This window comes from Bombina bombina, chromosome 1, assembly GCF_027579735.1.
Source record: "Bombina bombina isolate aBomBom1 chromosome 1, aBomBom1.pri, whole genome shotgun sequence".
In the NCBI taxonomy this organism is placed as follows: Eukaryota; Metazoa; Chordata; class Amphibia; order Anura; family Bombinatoridae; genus Bombina; species Bombina bombina.
Window position 1 is genome coordinate 1,384,012,036 of NC_069499.1, and position 9,111 is coordinate 1,384,021,146.

Here is a 9,111-nt window from a genome sequence, read left to right on the forward strand (position 1 = left end):
TGACCCTTGGTCTTTTTCTAGTGTATGGTTAAATTATTGGATACCACTAGATTATCAATTTTGCAGAACAACTTCCCATGCTTGACTGGTTTGTTGTTACTTTTCTGCATGCCATTCCTTTTCCAAGTTGGCAGGTATTCAACAAAACTGTCACGCACATAATTTGAGTCAGTAATGGTCACAAATTCATGAATATTTTGTTCAATAGCCATTTCAATGGTTTTAAGAACAGCAGTTAGTGCTGCAACTTGACTGGATCTTGGTCCAATGTTGAACACTACAGAAATATTTGGGAATCCCTTTGCCCAAGTTATACCAATGCCAGCAACTAGTCTGCGCTCATTTTCAATAGTGGCATGGTAAGAACAACCATCAACATATACCCAAGGTAATGTCTGACAATGGTCCTCATTGTATATCTTATACGGGGAAAGCAATTGTTCCTCCAGGAAATCATCTTCTGATAATTCTTCCCCAGGATCCTTAGCAGTACAGTCGTGGAGCTCAGCAAGCCCCTGTGTGACTGGATTCTTTTTATTCTGTTTGTAGCGAATTTCTAAAGGCCAGCCTTGTAAGGAACGAGTCCAAGTTGTTATGCGGCTATTAGACAAATTCCCATCTCTTATTTTCTCACTTTGCAAATATAGCAAATGCTGGTGGGTCGTTTCTACAATAATTTTCTTGCCCTGTATATAGCTGCTGATATTTTGTAGAGCCCATACAGTAGATAAGAGGGCTTTTTCGCAATCGCTAAATTTTATTTCTACTGGGGATAGAGTTTTGCTCGTATAAGCAATGACGTTGCTTAAATTATAATGCTTTTGGTATAAAACAGCACTCATGCTTATGTTTGTGTAACCTGTCTCTAAAAAGAAAGGTTTACCCCTTCAGGGTACGCTAAGCAAGGTGCTTGAGTGAGTTTTCTCTTCAGATCTCTGATGGCTGTATCTTCAGCCTCACTTTAGTGCCATTTCACATCCTTCTTTAGTAGAAGTAGTTTAGCTAATTCTGCATAATTATCAATGAATTTGCGAGAATAATTCGTCATACCCAGGAATGATCTCAATTCCTTTAAGTTAGTTGGGTTTTTAGAATTTACTATAGCTTCCATCTTTTTCTTCTGAGGATTTAACCCTTCAGAAGTAACTTCATGTCCCAAGAAGTTTACACGAGTGCGGCACCTTTGAGCTTTTTGTAGGGATAATTTGACACCTGCCCTTTTAAGTTGGCTGAGGACATGTTTACCCTCTGCGATGTGTTTTTAAAAGTCTGTACTTTTGATTAAAACATAATCAACATAAGATAAAGTCCCCCTTTCCAGTACATCAGCCTTATGCATGAATACAGCAAATTCATGTCCAGAATTGATGTATCCAAATGGAAGTCTCTGGAATACATACTGGACCTTTTGGAATGAGAATGTCAGCTTATACTGGTCCTCTTCATGTACCTTTATGGTCCAATATCCCTGTGCACAATCAATGTCAGTGAATATTTTAGATCCCTGCATCTGCGCTAGGCACTGGTAAATATATGACACAGGCGAGCCAGACATGTACCCTCATTTGTTTAGCTGTCTTAAATCAGCACACAAACGCCATTGTCCATTGGGCTTAAGAACACCTAGAATAGGATTGTTATAAGAGCTGTGCACCTGTTGGATAATACCCCTTTCTTCCAGGTTCCTTATGATTTCTGCAAGAGAATCATATGATGCTAAAGGAAGTCTGTATTATTTAACAAAGACAGGTGGTGCATTGGGATCTGTTTGGATTCTTGCAATGTGTAAGTCTGTAGTCCCACAGTCATAAGAATCCCTAGCAAACATATCCTTGTACTCCATCAGGAGTTCTCATAGCTGTCAGCGTTCATCATCACTGGAACAGCCATTAGCTAAAGATATTTGCTCTTCGACTATTTGCTGAAATCCTGGGAAAATTTCAGGCTGTCCTATTTCATAGTCTTCTTCCAATCTAGAGGTGAGGTCCCCTTGATTATAATTTACATTGCCACCATGACTCTGGGTATTGGGGTATTCTTGCGCTTTGATCGGCTGATCAAATACTAGAGAGGCTTCTTCAATTTTACAGATGCCTTCCTCTGAGCTGAAGGGATAAATAGACTGAATTGTAAATAGTCCCTCTGGTATAGATGCAAAGGTTTGTTCTATTAATTGTTCTTCAGTTAAGTATCCTTCAGGTATTAGCCTAATTACATTATTCTGGAATCCAAAAGTGTAATAACTTGATTCCAGTGCATATCCTATGGTAGTTCCCTTGGATAAGGTTATATCCTGTGGGGTCATGTTATGCACAATAAGATGTATTGGAATAGTTCTAATATTTACCATAGGAGTATAGGTCATTGTGATACCCAGATTTTGTATTCTATGTGAGAGGCAAATTAGTGTTTCAGAAGTTTTTAATTTCTGACCTCTCTTTACCTGTAAGGGTAAGAGGAATCTATCAGCCCCAGCAGGGATTATAACATTGTTAGAGACCTGCATATTCACAACATATGGCATTTGCTGGTTTGATTTCAGGGCTGCATTTTCATCCTGAAACACTTCAGGGTCCCCCTTTAACCTGCTCCAGAGGCAAGAGTTAATCAAATCTATTTGCATGGCATATCTATGTAAGATATCTATGTATGGGGAGTATTTAAAACTAAAAACAGGGGATTTGCTGATTTATTACCTATAGAGATAGATAATAAACATTTAGCTGTGATATTATAGCTTTCAAATCTGTCATCCAGGCCATGGACACAGTGGTTTTGGGGAGAAAGATATTTAATCACTTTAGGTTCATCTATCTGTGCTAACAAGCCTTCGCTTATATAGCTAGCTGTTTTAAGTTTAATTTAGCATATTTGGTTTTCCCAAGGTCATGCACTTGTATAAGGATAAATAGATCATCCTTAACTTTCTCAATTCCTGTGAGGTATTGAGTGTGGCCTCCCCCTTTAGGGATTTTATGATCCCCCTTGTGGAGAGATATGGTTAATCCATCGCCGTCTAAGGAAATATTCGCTATCTTTCCAGGCAAAATTTTAAAAGTATTACCATCAGAACCACTTAAAGGAGTCTAATCATCTATTTGTAAGATAGTGATTTCAGGTACAGAGTCATTCCTGAAATGAATCTCCATAGCATCTTGCTTCTCTTCCACCACATGACAGTTCAGACAAGATGGATGCAAAAGACAAAATGGCGCCCAAGAACAAGATGGCGCTACTTACACTAACAATAATTCCTAACATACCACTCTTTTATTCTAACAGAATAACATAAAAATAGACAGGCGCAGAAAATGAGGAAAGCCTTTAACAACAGTATGAGCCTAATACTACGGTAACAGAACTCCATGTGAGAATACTATAGAGAAAAATATTCACATGTCGTGTATAATTTTATAGACTAAAAGGGCACAATTTGTCACTGCACATAGGTGCGGCCTCTCCAATACGCTCAGTCTACCTTCCAGCATCCCCAAAACTACCAGTCTACCTGCACAAAGACCCAACCAGCCCCCCATCTACCCACAAACAATGCTGCATCTTTTATTTCTCCACCTGAATTGCTAGCACCCCCCCAATATGTCCAACAGTTCTTTGCTCTGTACACTCTCCACAATGAAGCATGACATGGGAACAGCACAAATGTCTCTAGGTGGCCTCTGATCACTTTAAGAACAGTCTTTGTCCTCTTAGAGCGCTCCACCTTCCTCAGACACTTTACTTTAATACAGTTAATTTGCAGTAGGGGTGCTTATCCAGTGTTCTTCCACAGTGAGATGCTGGAAATCTGATGGTTTGTTCATGGGGTAGACAAGGTAGCCAGTGGATCCCCATAGCAAGCAGACACTCGAGTCAGAAGGAGTCTAAGAAGGAAACAGAAACAGCACAAGATGAGTACACACCCCAATACAATCACAACTATGTCCAAATAAAACTTTTTTCATCTTTTTTAAGCATCACAATTCCTTTAGCTTAACTCATCCTATGTCATTTAAAACCAAGAAAACATTGTGGACATATAATACAAACTAAATACATTGATACTTTTACAGAGTATAATTCACAGCTTCTCTATACAATGTAAATGATACTTCATGAATACTAAGCAAATTAAAACTGCTAGACTTCATCAAGAGGCTGAATGGCTATGCTAAAACTTATGGTAAGGCCTGCCCTGTAGCAAAAATGAAAAAATAAAACAGTCAATAAAAATATTTTCTTTAAAAAAATGAATCTCTTTACACTGTCACTTTGAACTACTAAAAATAAAAGAACCTAGTGTTATTTTATTCTGCACAGCTACTATCTATAATGTTTATAATTCTCCAACTATGATCCTAATAGTCAACAATCTCATCTGATATAAACACTACTAGTTTACTAATTATTTTATGCAACCTAAATTCTCTCACACTCCTGTATGAGGAAATAATACAATCATAACATCATTTAAAACTACAAAATCTCTTAAAGGTAAACACATCTTTATGGTAAGATAAATCCTTTCTTTGACAAACATCTGGAATTACCAAATTCACTTTGCAGATACCATACCAATTAATAAAAGGGAAAAATACATTTGCATTCATAAACTATAATTATGCTACTCCCTAAATAAATATTTCTCTGCATAATTAATATAAACTTCTAGGTGAAACATGTCCTCATTATGTTCCATAGGGTGAAGGGTCTAAAATATTCTGATATATTGCAGCATTTTCTTTAAACTATAAAGGTGCAAACATATTTTATAAACTCAGTGGGCCATTCAATAGGTTACAACACTGCAAGGTTTAGAGTTACGCTTATCTAAAGAGTTACCTTGTTAAGTACATAAACTACAATTAGGCATACTTTTCTGTAGACAAAACTATATGACTTCTTATAACTAATATGATCAACAGAAAATAACACCAATACAAGAGCATACAAAACAAGAAATATAAGTAAACGAGTTAAAAGAATACTCCCCTAATTTAATTGGTTGACCCTGTAACAGCATAACAGGTCCTCAATCTCAACCGACAAGGCACAGTCCAGAGAAGGATAGTCTTTATGTCCTGAAGACACACCTCATAGGAAACAGTCATGGATTACCCAGTCCAGTTCTGGGGCTGGTACCAGCATGCAATGCAAAGAATGGATCCAAAGATAGTTCAGCAACTTTTACTGCAGTATGGTGGTTAAAACAAGCTTGACAAAAGGTCTGTTATCTTCATTTTCTCTCTCTTTAAAAGGTTTACTTGCATTCAATCTTCAATCTTTTAAAGAGTGCACTTATGGAATTTTATCTGTACAGATTTTACCTAAATATGGAAAACTCAAAAATAATTCAGTTAGTGTCTTTAATCTCTGGATACAGCTGCATGATCTCAACCTGCAAATACAAATATTGTTTTAAGAACAAAATAGAAAAATAAAAACATTTTAGGTTCACTTTCTTACTTAAAATAATAATCACCCAACTCACATAAATATACTCATCAATATTTCCCCCTTGTTTGCGTAAAACATCCCATGTGGCACGCAAACACAATATAACGCGAAACTAAAAGACAAATCATGCACTCCACTCATGCATGCAGAATACTATTCTCAATAGCAAGCAAAATCAAATACACCTCACTATTCAATATGCCATTCATACAGCACGCTTCCACACGCAGTCACAAAAGAGAAAAACATAACAATCTCTTAAAAAACATTTAAAACCAATTGTCCATTTCACAAAACAAAACATTAACAGCCGACACAAACTTTAAACAACCACAATTAACCTGAAATTCAACACATATACTGACATTCACTGAAACACAGCACTCGCAAAACACTACACATAATTAAAATCCTATAAGAACCATTTATACCCTGGTTTGCAAATTCTACTATGCACAATACTATGAGATCATACTAATGATACAATCACTGCAGCTGCTCAATAAACTCCAGTTGCATATGTACAAATAAAATCCTGAACCATAAATTTACAAAGGAACACACAAATACCTAAGTATCCTATTTTGGGAAAGATCAGATAGCAATGGTACAGCCACTGTTCTATATAGCTCCTATCCGCATGCACCATGCAAATCCACTGTTAAATAAATCAGGTGTGGCACAAATAACTTGTGAAAAGCTCTAGAATCCAGTCTATACTTTTACATAACCAAAATTTTAATAACAACACAATTATTTGATTTAACTTTGTTTATAATTTGATATTCACCATTCTGCAGCTCTCTGGCCAAATATAACAAATGCATATAACAAAAATAAGCTTTCTATTAAAGAATAATAATAAAATCTCCCCTTTAAATTGTTCACAATGATCCATTGGCCTTACTTATAATAAAAATGTATACTGACGTTCATTAAATAGCCTAAGCAAGCATAACCAGCATAAAAACACACTCACAGTGGGGTGCAGGCTAGTTAAAGGGACATTTTACCCAAATTAAAAAAATATATTTAATTGAAACTGCTGACACAGTTAAATATACTAGTGTTAGGCTTACAGTAAACCTCATTGTCTTCTCTGTAAATATTTCCTTAAAATCTCAGATTTTATATCAGTTTGCCTGTATCCCTTTAAATATTTTCTCTCCTCTTTTATTTCCTCCGCTAGTCTCACAGATCGCAACACCAAGATTGAAGACAATTTATCAGTTCAGCTTGCATTACAGAGAGAAATAAGTTACACTGCGTAAATATCTGCTATTTAAACTGCAAATTTAGAAAGAATAATACAAGAAAAGGTCTAAAAAATATATTTTGCCAACTGCTAATAAATGAGTGAACTGGTCCTTTAAATAATAAAATGACAATTTCCCATTGCTCTGTCTAAGCCCTAAGCTTCGGTTTTACAGACAAATATAAGATAAGGAACATAATAAAATATACTTATTATCCGAAATTCAACCCATTGCAATTTACTTCATATATACACAAACTTGCAAATGCAACTTCTCCTACATTTTAAACTATTCAGCTTGTATGACAAGCCATTGACAATACATTAATATCAAAACTATGTTACAGTGTACTGTCCCTTTAAGGACTAACCATTTATCACTTAAATTACATACGTATACCCTAACCATGATTTAGGCTGCTTGTATTATTTACCAGACAAATTCAACTGCTTTACTGTATCATGACCTGCATATTAACTTACTCGCAACAGAAATGACCCAAATACTTTTAGATAAATTTAATGATATACAGCTTATAACCATATTTTATCTTTTCCACTAACGCCGTGCACAGATCTTGCAAATACAATGTTAATCTTTTTCATTTACCCGAACATGATCAAAGGTCACTCAATCATCCGCACATTCACAAATCCCTTAATTAGTTCACTTGCCAAAAACAATATATTTATATGCCGCAACAGGTGGACAGTTTTTTTATTTGCATACAACAATTATCACTTAAAACTAAAACTGCTATGAATAACACACTTACTTAAAACATGCTGTTGACTTTAAAATACAGTTATAAAGCTATAACAATCAAACTTCAAATACCTCATTACAACGTCTGATTTCTTAGCTAATAAACTAGCTTAAATAATTATCATACAGAAAGAAAAAATGCACCAAAGCCATTATTACAGCAATACACACACACAAGCTCATCTCATCTCGCATACCAGAAATTCACTCTCTTTTTTTCTTTCCTTCTCCGGAAAACATATATTTCATAACATACCAAAGACATATCAAAATACAACAAGATTAACTTTCCACCCAATTTAAAATGTATTTGAAAGTGCCCGAATCTGCAAGAAATGGCCATTTTCCAGCCGATTGAGACAATTTTCAAACAAAATAATACATTCTCTTTTTTCGAACACGCATTTATTATCAATATTTTACATGCAAATAAGAGCAGCAATGCTAACATGCACAGTCACTTAATATTTTCTAAGCACAGCACATACAATTTTATAGCAATTAAATAGCAATTAAAAGCCTGTAAGCAAAAGCATCAAATATCAAACATCAGATCCAGATGGGTAACAAAACTCTATTATAGGAATGGATATGGACTTCAACACAAGTGGGACTCAAACCCACTTATCACAAAGCGATGCCAACTTGCCCGGGGGACTTATATCCTCCGTCAACTGCATGCTAATTTTTTATCTTGCGCACTTACCAGACAGGGCTACAATACCTGTCATAAACTAGCACATGACTATTAACCTGTCTAGAGGGATTTATCACAAGTGCCAATAGGACTCAAACCTTCGCACAAACCCTGCTTCTTTCTTTACTGCAGGAATCCCTTTTAACCCTTTATCATATATTACCAACACCTATTACAAAAAAAAAAAAATTAAACTAAATTTAGGTTCAGATTAACAGAGGGAAAGTAGAGTAAAAAACACTCATCCACTTACCCCGTGCAAATCCCACGAGCTGACACCAGAAACTGTAAGGTGTTGGTTTCATAGGGGGAGTGTCAGTCAGGCCTTATGCCCACCGTACCACCTGGAGATGAAGAATATTTGATAAGGACGTCCAGAGAACAGTAATTCAGACCACGCAGCAATGATTTAACACTATTCTGTTTATTGAAAGACACACAACATGTCTTATAGCCAACAATTACAGCATACAGGGTTAACTTGATGACACGTTATGGCTGCGTCATTTTACACAGTTTCACAGTGTGGTTCAGGAAAAGTACTAGCTCATAAACAATATTTCTAGAGTAATAATAAACAGTGCATCCAGGATGAAGACAAGGTTATTCGAGCATCTTATAGAGATAGCGATTTCTAGGTGTTGTGCCAGGACATCTGCACGGTTAACTAGCTTTGAACAAGCATGTATTTCTCACTACAGAATAACTGCTATAATAAAAGATTATTCAGACAAGATGGATGCAAAAGACAAAATGGCGCCCATGAACAAGATGGCGCTACTTACGCTAACAATAATTCCTAACCGTTGCTGAGCCGTAAAAGCTTGACTCATATTAGTAAATAGTGTACATAATTGACTAACTTGTGTGCTGAGTTGGCCCACTTGAATGGATAAGCTATCTTTACCCATGGACCGATTTTTTGATGTCCCAGAGTAT